Below are 15,324 nucleotides of genomic sequence, written 5' to 3' on the forward strand. Positions count from 1 at the left end.
TCAGCAATGCCAGGGTCAGAGCCAAGCCGCTGCCTACCATTAATGTAGACTTCGAGAATCGAAGGTGGATAGCGACAATCACGTTTTGAGGTCTCTTGTAAGCACATATTTTAACAACCCTTACATTAAAAAAAACAGCAATAATTTTGTTTCAAAATCCCTTTACCATTTAAAGGCAGACAGAAAATAGACGAAAAGGAATTGGCTATGGCAAACAAAAAAAATAAAAACACCCTTGCAACCCCATTGTCAATAAAAACGCAAAGGCTGCAACGCTGCTATTGGACGCACCACACGAGCGGGGTTGGGGATGAAAATTAAGTACATAGCATACTTTTTTCAAAGGGGTGCCCTTACAAAGTACAATCGTTTGTTGATTTCATTCAAAATAATCAATAACATTAAATTCGAAAAGCGCCCATGCAGATGGAAAGCTAATTATACATGTGTGCTCTGAGGAATTGTTCGAGATGATACCGGCATTTATTACCCTTGTAGGCAGACAAGTATAAGGCCCACCTAATGATGAGTGGTTGCCGTCACCGATGGGCTTCAGCAATGTCAGGGGCAGAGCCAAGCCACTGGCTACCATTTAATACTCTCCACAAGCCTTGTTTGAAGAAGGACATGTTATGACATGGGAAATACCGTGGAGAAGAGCTAATTCCAAAGCCGGATGGTACGTGGCAACAAAGATCTCTGGAAACGCACTGCGGAGGAACGCAGTGACTCCAGGTAGCATGGATAAGCTCTGCTTCGGTAGCGGGTGGAGCGATGGGATAAACGACATGATGGGCTCATCTCAAACAATTTCTCAGAGCACACTCCTCTGGCTGCATCTCGGTAGATGAGCACGAAGCCTCTTTGATAGTAAGTTTCATTCTATTGCTTACATTTGTCGACGAGCTCACCTTCACCTGGTGCTAAGTTGTTACTGGACACAAATCAACAACGTACATCTAAGCATTAAAACATAAATGCCGTCGCCTACCGTGAGATCCGAGTTCTATTCAGTTGTTATAGTACAACAGCTGACCCACCCTTATAACCGAAACGCATTACTGCTTCACAGCAGAATTAGGTAGGGCGGTGGTACCTACCCGCGCAGACTCACAAAACACCCTAACACCAAACAGTACGCAAATAATAATTGTGGCCGGTTGTATTTTTATTCCACAACCTTATTCCTAAGTCATTCGTGAACATTAGTTGAGTATGTATTTCATCAAGAAAACTGGTACTTGCTAGCGGGATTCCAACACCGGTATCGTCTCGTCATTCGATACCATAGAGCTGGACGTCTGGAATTTTAAGCCACGTCGACTTCAAAAGTGGTAATCTATGAGTGGATAGTGGAGTAAGAGACAATACAACGTGAACAACACAAGCTTCGGTTATAATTTCGAAGTCTTTTAAAAAAAAGCTCACGCAATATGAAAGATTTTAAATTGTACGTTAAAGTAGGTATGTGTGATGTTTCTAGATAAGTCTTGCAAATGACACAATTTCGTAAATTTTATTATACTTTTTTTTCGTTTCAAGGTCATTTTTTAATGCGATGTTTGACCGGACAGAGCGGCTAGTCACGTACACAGATAGAACGAGTACAGGATTACAGAGTACTCTGCACTGTCACGTGGAGCGCGACTAGTCGCAGGGACACGGGGACTCACAGAGCCTCCGCTACACACACATGATGTATGCACCGGCCGAGTGCGGGACAGACTAGTGCACTGTCACGTGGAGCGCGACCAGTCGCAGGGACACGCGGACTCACAGAGCCTCCGCTACACACACACATGATGTGTGCACCGGCCGAGTGCGGGACAGACTAGTGCACTGTCACGTGGAGCGCGACTAGCCGCAGGGACACGGGGATTCACAGAGCCTCCGCTAGACACACACACACACAGACATGATGTGTGCACCGGCCGAGTGCGGGACAGACTAGTGCGCTGTCACATGGAGCGCGACTAGTCGCAGGGACACACGGACTCACAGAACCTCCGCTACACACACACATGATGTGTGCACTGGCCGAGTGCGGGACAGACTAGTGCACTGTTACGTGGAGCGCGACTAGTCGCAGGGACACGGGGTCTCACAGAGCCTCCGCTACACACACACATGATGTGTGCACCGGACGAGTGCGGGACAGACTAGTGCACTGTCACGTGGAGCGCGACTAGTCGCAGGGACACGGAAACTCACAGAGCCTCCGCTACTATACAGTCCGCAGAGTGCGGGACAGACCCAGGACAATCACCGCGCTACACCGCGATAGCCCTAATAATGTTAAAAATATGTAGAGACTGACTGCGATAATTATCTTTCAATACGTTACCCACTCAGAAATTACGTCATGGCAATTCTGTTTTAGCTTCAAATTGGTTGTTAGACGTACCGGCGCCCCAAAATTATACATTTTGCGAGATAGCATATCAACAGTTTATCACACATGGCGACAAGAAATGAGCGCGAAAAAAGATACGGTTTTCAGTGTTTTAATTGAAATTTCAAGAAGAACAACTAATTATGTGGTGTATTATATATATTTGTATATAGGTCGGATTACGTACCCGAAAACACGTGGAAAATAGTATGTGACACAAAGATCATAGTGTTTTAGCGTAGGACTCCCAATTAGGTATAGGACGTATCTGTGTCTTTGTGTGTACGAGAAGAGCTCGGGATCAGTACAGAGCTGCAGAGGACCGTGTCTACCATCATCATTATGATCTCAGCCTGTCCTCTGTCCTCTGCTGAACATAGGTCTCTCCAATTGATCTCCAGTGCGGCCGGTCCGTTGCCACCTGCCTACAACGTGACCCAGCGATTCTCACTAGGTCATCCGTCCGTCTGGTAGGTGGCCGTTCCACACTGCACTTGCCAGTACGTGGTCTCCACTCGAAGATCTTTCTGCACCATCGGCCGTCCGATCTTCGCGCTACGTGGCCTGCCCACTGCCACTTCAGCTTGCTAATCCTACGGGCTATGTCAGCAACTTTGATTCTTTTACGGATCTCCTCATTTCTGATTCGGTCTCGTAGAGAAATACCAAGTATAGCCCACTCCATAGCTCGCTGCGTGATACTAAGCTTCCTAAAAAGATCCCTTGTGAAACACCACGTCTCGGAACCGTAAATCATCATTGGTAACACGCACTGGTGGTAGGACCTCTTGTGAGTCCACACGGGTAGGTACCACCACCCCGCCTATTTCTGCCGCGAAGCAGTAATGCGTTTCGTTTTGAAGGGTGGGGTTGCCGTTGTAACTATACTGAGACCTTAGAACTTGTATCTCAAGCTGAGTGGCAAATTTTCTTAATAGATTTCTATGGGCTCCAGTAACCACTTAACACCAAGTCAGCTGTGAGCTCGTCCACCTATCTAAGCAATAGTAGTGTAATATAGAACTAGGCTACATGTAGGTCGGAGCTGTGTCCATTAGTGTATGAGGAGAGCTCGGAATCATTACAGAGTTGCAGAGGACCGTGTCTATAGTAGTGTAGTGTACGACTAGAGGCTAGATGTAGGTCAAATGTGTCTTTGTGTGTACGAGGGGAGCTCGGGATCAGTACAGAGCTGCAGGAGACCCTGTGTGGTGGTGTATATAGGACTAGATTCTAGATGTAGGTCGGGTCTGTGTGTGTGTGTGTGCACGAGGAGAGTTCGGGATCAGTACAGAGCTTTAGACGGTTTTTACAATACTGCAATCAGCTAGATAGAACACGGAAGCGTGTTTAAAATCTCCCGATACGGATCTACAGAAGACCGTTTTGCGTTAACGCATACGTTTTATATTACACGTAGGGCTAGCGATAAGGACTTAACATTACTAACCCATATTTATCAGGCGCAGACAGTTTTTTCAGCGTCTGGTTTCCGACAACGAAAAAAAAAACACGTTCATGTTTATTTTGTATACACGTGCAACGTCGGTGAACGTGTCGGAAAATATCCGGAATGAGTTCGCAGCGATAGTCGGTTAGTTAGGTACCGTACTGATGTACTGGCGACTGTGTTTGCGTCGTATTTGATTTTTTGTACGACAAAGAGAGAGATAGAGAGTAGACTTTAGTTTTTTTTTACCTGCCTAATCTGACATCCTTGATTGGTATGTCAGCGTAACCCTAGCGTGTAGGTGAGCTCGCGAGGCTCAAATGTTGTGAGTCCTCTTGTGAGTCCGCACGGGTAGTGACCCCCACCCCGCCTATTTCTGTCGTGAAGCAGTAATGCGTTTCGGCTTGAAGGGCGGGGCAGCCGTTGTAACTATACTGAGACCTTAGAACTTATATCTCAAGGTGGGTGGCGCATTTACGTTGTAAATGTCTATGGGCTCCAGTAACCACCTAACACTAGGTGGACTGTGAGCTCGTCGAACCATCCAAGTATAAAAAAAATTGTGTATCTTTTTAGCTTGTAATGTGTATTGTGTGCCTAGTAAATAAATAAATTGCCAAACGTACTGGACGCGGTGGAGTGACGATCTGTGGAGGGTAGCAAGAGCTGGATGAGAGTAGCCGAGGGTCGTGCTCAATGCCGTGCAATTGGAGAGACTTATGTCTGATAGTGGTTCAGTAGCTGATGATGATGCCTTTTTTAATTTTTTTTATTGCTTAGATGGGTGGACGAGCTCACAGTCCACCTAGTGTTAGGTGGTTACTGGAGCCCATAGACATCTACAATGTAAATGCGCCACCCACCTTGAGATATAAGTTCTTTTTTTTTATTGCCCTTGTAGGCAAACGAGCATACGGCCCACCTGATGGTGAGTGGTTACCGTCGCCCATGGATTTCAGCGATGCCAGGGGCAGAGCAAAGCCGCTGCCTACCGCTTAATACTCTCCACAATCCTCGTTTGAAGAAGGACATGTCATAGCGCTTGGGAACACGCATATCATCTCGAACAATTCCTCTAAAGTCTCAGTATAGTTACAACGGTTGCCTCGCCCTTCAAACCGAAACGCATTACTGCTTCACGGCAGAAATAGGCCGAGTGGTGGTACCTACCCATGCGAACTCACCAGAGGTCTTAGCACCAGTAAAGATGACTTCGACCATACATCCCAAAACGAGCGGCGGCATTTGGTGATGAAAAAATTCGAAGCCACGTTCATCTGAACCCGAAGTCCGGTTTTATTATGCCACTAACGCATCTAGTTGACAACAATTGAGGTACAAAAATTTATTGAAATAAACATCTCCTAATACGGCGCGTTACGGTGGTCAGTGTGATTGGAATTATGGATTAAGCAGCTACCGTTAATTCTCGATTCGATTTGTGAATCGTTTTCGAGTTCGAAGCGAGTCTGGAAACGAGTCGGTCTCGCACATAGACATGACAATATTAACTACATTAAAGATTATAGAGAAATTATAGAATATTATATTATAGAGAATTATAGAAAAATATTTAGATAAAGATATTTGAATTTTTAACATCATTTTCCTGCCCTTCTCCCAGTCACTTGGCGTCGGCGCAATATGTTTTCTCTTTCCATACTCCTCTATCATATACCATTTCATCGCTCATTCCCCTCTTACACATATCGTCTTTCACACAATCCATCCTTTTGTTTTTAGGTTTACCTCTTCCTCATTTGACATTTTTAACTTCTATACATATAAATAAAATTGGAGTGTCTGTTTGTAATATTGAAATAACTGCTTTTTACTACAACTTACTGCCTGTTTGTTCCAGCCGTTCCAGAGGCTAATCTCTTTTTGGCCGAGACTTTCACTGATAGGTAGCTTTTGTGATAAGGAGTAACTCAAGCTACTGTTTTTAGACTGGTTTCGCCTCGCGGCGTCACCCGCGGTACGACAATAACCGCGAACTCAGCTATCAGTAATAAAATTTATATTATGTTTCCGAAGCGAAGCGAGGACGGGTCGCTAGTTTTAAATAAAATAACAATCTTATTTGAAAAGGCCTACTTGTTTATTATTATTCTTCATTTATTTTATTTTGTTTTCAATTAATATCTATTGTAATTTAATTTTGATTTAAATGTGAGCGTGAATCGATAATAATTATAATAATAATAATAATAAAATAATTTATTGCCTTTCACATTAAATAAAAAAGACATAAAAAAGAAAAAAAAAGAAAAAGGCTTCGCTAATGTTGTTCAAAGTCGATAAATCGAGCAGTGCTGATTTTCAGTCACCCCCGTTGATGGAAAATTATTATCTGGTAATAAATGAATTATATTGAATTGAATTATTCCGCTATATGACTTAAAGGCGAGGTTTAATCTCCACCTGTAGCATTGCTCATATCTTGAAGCTACGATAACCTTTCACCAGGAGAGAGGCTTTATCATTCGCGAAGCAATCGCTCTTGAGTTGTTAAGTCTCCTTCTGAGGCGCTCGGACAGCTGTTACCAAATCCCAGCCCTCCTGGCTGAGCCTCTGCTCGCCCACCTGTCCTGGTGAAACTGGAAAGGCCTCGGGGCCAGTAATACTTCAATCATAAAAAAGAGAGGCCTTATGCTTCCTTTACTAATAAAAATAATTGTTAGTAGCTGAATCGCCCGTCAAAGCGGAACCAATGGTATTTGAGGTCAATTATTCGTTTGCTGATCCAAATGAAACGATTCTCAATTGAGGAGTCGCAGTTTCGGAGCAACCGTCTATCAAGTTTAATTTAATTACATTGACAGGTGGCGTTGCCGCGGTTAATTAATGGTTTAAATTGGCCATTAACGATTATTTTGATTTTTTTATACGGGTACAGTCATAAAACACATTGCGAATCTTATTTTTTTGTTAATTGCCTTTGTAGGCAGACGAACATACGGCCCAGCTGATAGTGAGTGGTCACCATCGCCCATGGACTTCGGCAATGCCAGGGGCAGAGCCAAGCCGCTGCCTATCGTTAAGCACTCTCTACAAGCCTCGTTTGAAGAAGGATATGTCATAGCGCTCGGGAAACACCGCGGAGGGGAGCTCAGTGATTGGTTTATAATTACTTTAAAAAAAAAAAAAACAAGAAATTACCCACGTTGTAATCAAGTGCTTAAGAATATCCTTTGAAACACAGAAGCCTCAAATGTAAAAATAATAATAATCACATCAACTCGAATTTATAGAACTCACTGTTAACTAGATTCTCGTTAGGTTTTTCACTTTCGAGAACTAATGGTATTTAAGGTCGCCATTTTGTCCGTACGCCTGTAGACAGCTGGGGGTCAGGGCTTGGCCGTGACATGTCCATACCAGTACTTTGTCAGTATAAAGGATTTGAAGGTGGAAAATCGTGACAGGAGCTGCATGTAACATCTAACAAAATCGGTTTAATGGTAAGAGATCTCGTGGACGAATCCCCGTGCGCTGGACTGATCAGATGAAAGACTTTACTGAAACCCCACTTAACAAGTGCGTGCGCGACAAGCCTCAGTTTGCAAACTATTTTTTTTGTTTGTTGTTTGAGTTTTAAACAACTTACTATTAAAATCAGTACATGAACTGAATGTAGCTAGGTGAAACATTCTCTGCTCTTAGCTAAGATTCGTTAGCGATGTTTCTCTGCAGAGCACACTCAAACGCACGCAGTTTCGTCATTGACATAGTCACGGACCTTTTTTTTTCTACCTATGCTGTTAGCCTTGAGAGGCTATTTCAACTTCTCCTTGACGTGTAGGTGAGTTCATGGGGCTCAAACCGGGAGTGTTGCTAACACTGGCCCTAGCAAGAGCAGTGCTTCGCAGAATCTTCCACTGGATCGGAAACGCGACCCCGTGAGAAGATCCGGCGAGAAACCCTGTGGGCTGTGTCTATGGGTTAATTTACTCTTCGAGCCTTTATTCACAAGCGACGGGTTCGGCGAGGGTGGTGACCGGCTGACCGTATAATAAATCGTGGCTATTATGGCACTTATTTAAACCCAACATCGGAAATAGCCCATAGATTTGTTGTAACAAATCCCAGCCAAGCCAACCAAAGAGCTACAGTTTTAGCAAAGTAAATAAGGATGAAACATTGTCCCTTCATGTTTGTATTGAAAGTGTCGCCCTAGGAAGTCCTCCCTAGACAACATAGACTTAATATACACGATCCCTTTGTAGATAATAGTTGAAATAGTTGCGGTCTACCAATCGGACCCACATGGAACAAGTTCAAAATCTCTAGCTAATTAAAATGCACCCCTCGAAATTCTCAATCATGGTCCTTCGTACTTGTGAGAACGACCTCGGCCTCCGAGGATCAGGGGGCTGCGCAGTGAAACCTGTACTAGACCAGGTGGCTCCGTGACGCCAAGGACGAGAACATTGAATTTGCGCCACATTGTTGTGAAAGTCGTTTTTTAAGAGCGGGTTTTTTTAATTGCCCTTGTTGGCTGACGAGTATATCCTATCTGATGGTGAGCAGCTATCGTCGCCCATGGATTTCAGCAATGCCAGGGGCAAGTGCCTAGTGCTTAATACCACAAGCTTCGTTTGAAGAAGGCCATGTCAAAGCGTTTAGGAAACACCGTGGAGAGTAGCTCATTCCAAAACCGGATCAGTGGCAAAAAAAGATCTCTGGAAATTCTAACTGCCGGGCTGGGTTTTGGGTTCGATTACTATATCTCAAGGTGGGTTGCGACATTTAGGTATGGGCTCCAGTAACCACTTAACACCAGGTGGGCTGTGAGCTCGTCCACACATCTAAGAAATATAACAAAAATAAAAAAAATCTGTAACGATCAAGTTTGTTTGCTGTAGGGGGTTTAATCTTTATCTATATGTATATTTAGACGTATATCCCACAGTACCAGAAATTCTAGTTTAGAGCTGGATAACCGTGTATGACTTGTCGCCGATTATTATCATTTGAGCCACAAACACACAATCACGACCGTTTGGTAAGGGTAGAAAATCATTAAGTTTATAGGAAAAACGGATTCGTGTGTTGGTTGGGTTGATATTACAGTATCGGCACTGGCAACAGAAGCAAAATTTCAGACTTCCCGTATTCAAAACCGCTTCTGTTACCTTATTCTACTCTTATGTAGTTTTATCTGTTTATTTAAGCTTCCTTAATTTCTAGAGAACGAATTTAGATTGTAAAAATAATAATAATAATAATAATCATAATCCCATTTTATTTCCACTTCCAAGTAACAAAATACGCTTTTATAAAAAATCCAACTAAAAAATAGATTTTTTTTTTAATAAATTTGAATAAAAATAGCGTAAGAAAATATACTTTATTTTTTTACAATAAAATTTATTTAAAATTTTATTATAAAAAAAGCGTGGGCTGCATGGTATCAGTAGTTATAAATATTTTATGAACTTAAATGAGTAGAAGGGTTATTTTGATAATATCCTAAAAAGCACCCCACGTTTTTTTTTTTAGTTGGATTTTCTATAAAAGAGTATTTTGTTAGTTTTTTTTAAACTATTATTTATTTTTATGGTCCATCTCTCATCCTTAAGCCTCGCGATGTGACCAGCCCATTTCCACTCGAGTTTTTGTGCACGAATTTAGTATAGTGTAATATAATTATTTACTTTGTATAATTTTTGATTAGGCACAAAAATTTTTGTTTCTATTTAACTATGTATATCATCGTGCCCTATATCTATGTACGTATCTAAGTAACGGAGGTTGCATTCAATGTATTTTATAAAGAAACTAGCGACCCGCCCTCGCTTAGCTTCGGAAACATTAAAACACACATGAAACCAAAAAATAAAAAAAAAAATAAAAAAAAAGTAGCCTATGTTCATCAGGGACAATGTCGGCTTCTAATGGAAAAAGAATTTTTCAAATCGGTCCAGTAGTTTCGGAGCCTATTCGAAACAAACAAATCTTTCCTCTTTATAATATTAGTATAGATCACGACATCCGAATAGCTTATAAATTTGAAAGCGTATCGAGGGTCAATGATGATAATAAGACAATTTTGTTACTTCTGCTTAATATCCTAATCGGAATGGGACACAAATATATTATATTATTACCTTTCAGTGGGTTTGGTATCGAAGCGTGCTTTACTGTTTGTTTAAAAAAAAATTAAAATGCATTTATTTATTTTAATTGTGTTCTATTTGTGTCGACTTAAAAGAACGATCTCACAAGATATTAAGTGGGTACCTAAGCATCACAACCCTGATGCCGCCATACCCTTTGTCCTAAGATTTTTGTTCCCAATGCGATAAAAGGCGAAATGGTGGTACATAATTATAAACAATTCGCAAAAGAAGAGTTATACTTTTTTTTTAATTCTTTATTAGAGCCATACACCTATTAGGTTAAGCCGGCTAAGAGTTATGTTAAAACAACAATAAATTGATCAATTCGATTTTAAAGTAGATCAAACTATAGATAGATAGATCAGGACTGTAATTTTAGATAAATTGTTTTAGGATATCCTCTGTTCTAAAAAGGATCAAATTCGCCTTTTCCGATAGAAGGCGACGGATCCAAAAGCTGCGTAGCTCATAGATAAGCTTTCCCATACAACTAAACACAATTTAATGGTAACAAAATTAAGAATAATATTCATTTAATTTAAATAAATTCTTCTTTACGTCGTAAAGCAAACATTGCGATTTCAACGGAGACCTTAAATCCATGTCTTAAGGTGTGCATCTTCATTCCCGTGTGCACCCGTTTATATCTGATCATCCCACTGGATAAAGTTGAGCTTTTCTTCAAGAACCTTCTCGATGCTATAGCCGGAGTTATAGCTCCATCGGTAGTCTGTTGGAAGCTTGGAGCCCCGTAATCTATTTCAATTGACCAATAGGCCTAAATGATAAGAATTTAGTCGCGTGCATGATAAAACTTTACACGCATTTAGTTTATTGTTTTTTCCTACCTATTCGCTAGTAGCCTAAATGTTTTATTCATGATCCTTCTCGATGCTATAGCCGGAGTTATAGCTCCATCGGTAGTCTGTTAGAAGCTTGGAGCCCCATAATCTATTTCAATTGACCAATAGGCCTAAATGATAAGAATTTAGTCGCGTGCATGATAAAACTTTACACGCATTTAGTTTATTGTTTTTTCCTACCTATTCGCTAGTAGCCTAAATGTTTTATTCATGATCCTTCTCGATGCTATAGCCGGAGTTATAGCTCCATCGGTAGTCTGTTAGAAGCTTGGAGCCCCATAATCTATTTCAATTGACCAATAGGCCTAAATGATAAGAATTTAGTCGCGTGCAAGATAAAACTCTACGCTCATTTAGTTTATTGTTTTTTCTTACCTATTCGCTAGTCTCAAAAGCTACGCCCGGACGGGTAGAGCTCAACTTGAAAGTATTTGCTAACGCTAGCCCTGGCAAGAGCAGTGCTTCGCTGAATCTACCACCGGATCGGAATCGCGACCCACTGAGGAGATCCGGCGAGAAACTCAGTAGGCAAAAGTTTATTGGGCTAGTCTTATTTTCACTAGGACGTGGATCAAAAGCAGTATGTTTTTAAAGTCAAAAATTTAAATGAGTATGAATAGAATTAAAATCGACAATCGCTTACTGTTTTAGTGAAATTTTAATTTCTGGCGTCCTACACTCTACATCGGGTGGACGAAGATCAATATACTCCGCTATGCGATATAAGGTAGTCCGCCTTTAAGGTACTCTTACCCAGGGTTCAAAGTTCCAATGCCGAATTTCATCAAAAACGGCTCTCTGGTTTGAAAATGAAAACGAAACAAAGGTATTGTCCTTTAAATATTTCACATCACTAATTAAAACTAACAGAACACAGAGATATTTGGCCGTTTTGGACTTGGTTGGTTATATTACTGGAGGTAGGATCTCTTGTGAGTCCGCACGAGTAGGTACCACCACCCTATCTATTTCTGCCGTGAAGCAGTAATGCGTTTCGGTTTGAAGGGCGGGGCAGCCCTTGTAACTTTACTGAGACCTTAGAACTCATATCTCAAGGTGGGTGCCGGCATTTACGTAGTAGATGTCTTTGGGCTCCAGTAACCACTTAACACCAGGTGGGCTCGTCCACACATCTATGCAATAAAAAAACTTACAACTTGCGTTGTCCCATTTCCTGGAGAGATCGCTTCAAGCAATAAAGCTGCTAAATGCACAACTTACTTTAACTGCAATTTTAAGAGCTAATGATAAACTTTATGACATTTCAAGAATGAGTTATCTTTTCGTCATTGCGTTAATGGGTGATTGAGTTTACTGACTGACCGGTGTAAGGTGAATCCGAACCCCATAGTTCCCATTTTTTTTCTTCTTATCTGGTAATTACCTAGAAGATTATGCAAGCGTAACTAAGCGAGTAGGTGAGCTCACAGGGCTCTAACCTGAGGACGTTGCTAACACGAGCCTTAACAAGAGCTTCGCTGAATCTACCATCAGGAACCCGACCCACTGAGATCCTGCGAGAAACTCAGTGGGCTTACAACACCGTGAAATGGGTCAATCCTCTGGAGATTCGAAGTCTACGTCTCTATCGTATTTTCTAAGTGTCCTTCCCTCAGAATGCGTGACGGCATCGCGGCAGAAACAAACAGAACGATGGTACATACCTTGAAATCCTCCTTCTTTACGTCTAGAAATTATAAAAATAGCAGTCTTATTAAGTACCACCTACAGCATTGCGACGTTGCGATTTTTTGACTCAAACCTGTATTTATGATTTCGTAATTTACGCAATTTCTATTTTGAGTGAGGCGACAATTTAGCTGTAACAATAGGTATACGGAAGAAGGTTCAGATATAGAAGTCGAATTTGGTCGTCGGACCAGATACGCTTTACTTTAGGCGGGCATAGACTGAGCCTGTCAAAGATAGTCCAAAAGAAATTTATTCAGAGGATTATCAACGTAACGAGAAGGATATTTAAGATTTACAAAAGTTAAACAATTACAATATTTTGGATACGTACCTTAAAACAAAAAAACAAATAGGTGTTAACTTTTATTTAAGCACATTGCTCGCTCGCGAGAAATCTAGATTCTGTTGCGGTTCTGATACGTCAAAAGAATAAAAATGTGATTTTTTTTGTTTGTTCATACGCTATAGAAGTATGAATCTTGTAGATCGAATTTCGTAAGCCAGACTCTAGTTCAGTTTGTAAGTTTGCCTAGTGATAGATTTAGATCTTTGATGAATTTCGGCCTAAGAAATTACAGTGAAATTTTTATGGCAATGGACCGAATACTTTTTGATTATCTACTGTTTAGATTAATAACAAGGATTATTAATAAAATAGAGATTAAAAAGAAAGATTAATAAATAAATATTAATAATAAAGAAAAAGAAATCGACTTTTAATTTCGTTAAAAAAATATGAGAAACTTCTCTCGCACTCAAAGAGTTGGTGAGCGATATTCTATAAGAAAAAAAAATGCTATAAATAATAATTAAATTCAGATAATTTCATTGAAGTACACGTAATTCACACAAAATATTATTTTTATTAAGTCCTTACAATATGCTTTGTGTACAGCGCAAAATCTTACCCGAGTGAAACTATAAAATATTTCTAGTACAATCAAGATATTATTACATTATGGGGTATTATGTAAATTCAATTTTTACATTAAAATATTCTTATTTTGCTAAATTAATAAATGGTTTCCTCGTTGACGCGGACAAACACGAGCCTAACTAAGTCAATTCTTTGTGATCGAAATCTAATCTTGGAATAATTTTAATAATTTCTGCATCGATTTTCCAGCTATTTCACGCACTCATATTTAGTTAATTTTAAATTAATACAATCATAAAAAACAGTGTTAATTTCGTTTTATAAGCCTTTGATAGCATTCGTTGCTTTTTTGGTTGAAAAACAATTTATTGCTTAGTGCCGCGATCGTTTGTCTTCCGCGCTCAATAAAACCTTACAAAAATACGTAATCAAATATATTTTACCTATATTTTATTTATGATTTGGATTTATAAGACATTGTACTTACATTTAGATCGGGAATTGTCGAACTGTATCCATCCTACGAGTATCAGCAAACACTTTCGCGACTCGCACCGAGTTCCGACACTAGCACTTCACGAATTCGTTCAAAATTCATATTCGAAACGTGTTCCTTGACCGAAAATCACTTTAAATCGATAATAGAACGTCTACACAGTGTTTTCCGACAATTTTCTAAATAGGCCTATAAGAATCTTATTGGATTCTTTCGATCGATATTTGTGCAAAAATTTCGCATCTGCCCGCGGCTGCCGCTTATTTAGGCCTAACAAATGGCCGACAGCCGGCGCGCGCGCGCCACTCGCACTCGACGGACACTTTTGAACGCACAACACCGATAAAATAAGTAACAGATAAAACCGGATAATGCCTTGATAAGGGCTAAAAATTCGACAGAACTTAACCTGAATGACTATTCGAAAGATTAACGGCAAAAAGGCACAGAGGTTACGAAAAAAATAAATAAATAAAATGTCCAGTAAAATGATCGCGTTTTGTTTTAGCAATGTATCGCGTTTATAGTTACGAAACGCCGCGGGAGGAAAAGGGTTTTTTTTTTCGATTCGTACCGGGCATCCGGCTGTTGGAAGGTTCTTGGGGCGTTTTAACGGTGTGCTCGTTTGAAGGGCTTGGAAACCGAGGGTGGTTTACGAGGGTGATTTTTCGAGGGCGAAAAGGGCAGAGGGCGTTTTTTTTTCGGTCGCGTTAAACTTCGTTCGTGCGGCGGGAGGTGGCGCGCGCGCGACTCGCGTAGTCCAAATGGCGAGACGAGGCGTAACTCAAATTCATTCAATTTAACCTTGTACGAACTGCTTGGTCGTGCTTATGCCTAAACGAGGCATCCAGAAACACACATAGGCACTATCGACGAACCCCACTCTTGGTGGCATTAAAATAAATATATTTACCGCGCTGGAATATTAAAATAATAATAATAATAACCTAAAATCCTTGAGCAAGTTTTTACTAATGGTTCACTGACAAATACCTAAATTTTGTAAGCGTTGTCGTATTCTGAGAATTTTCTAGAAAGTCTTAGAAAATAATTTAGTTATCGAAGAAACTATCAAAAGTAATGTTTAAAGTCTTCCGTGACCATGCAAGCCGTTGGGTCCGAAGTTTTGTATTTAGAATTGAATAAAAAAGACACACAAGAAGATAGGTAAATACCTCAGCTAAATTACATAAATTAGAAAATCAGTTTGGTGTTACAGCTTCGCAGATCTGTGATAGTTTCAAACGACAAGGTGACATTGATTACTGACAGTTTTATTTTTGTTGCTCACATTAGTGGACACGATCACGTACCAGTCAGGTCCTGGTCAATACGGTACATGCCGCTACCCACCTTGAGTTATGATTTCCAAGTCTCAGTTTTACAGTACAACAGCTGCCCCGCCCTTCAATCCCGAATGTATTACTGC

At 40.6% G+C, this 15,324-nt stretch overlaps 1 long non-coding RNA gene across 1 annotated transcript in view; it reads right to left on the reverse strand.

The window, feature by feature from the left end:
- LOC134201128 (uncharacterized) overlaps nt 1-15,042 on the reverse strand; it is a 53,053-nt gene extending 38,011 nt beyond the window's left edge. The window contains exon 1 of the long non-coding RNA XR_009976328.1: nt 13,887-15,042. This is a non-coding gene — a long non-coding RNA (uncharacterized LOC134201128). The remainder of the gene's footprint in view (nt 1-13,886) is intronic.
- Between the last annotated feature and the right edge of the window lie 282 nt (nt 15,043-15,324).

Source organism: Bombyx mori, chromosome 23, assembly GCF_030269925.1.
Source record: "Bombyx mori chromosome 23, ASM3026992v2".
Taxonomy (NCBI): domain Eukaryota; kingdom Metazoa; phylum Arthropoda; class Insecta; order Lepidoptera; family Bombycidae; genus Bombyx; species Bombyx mori.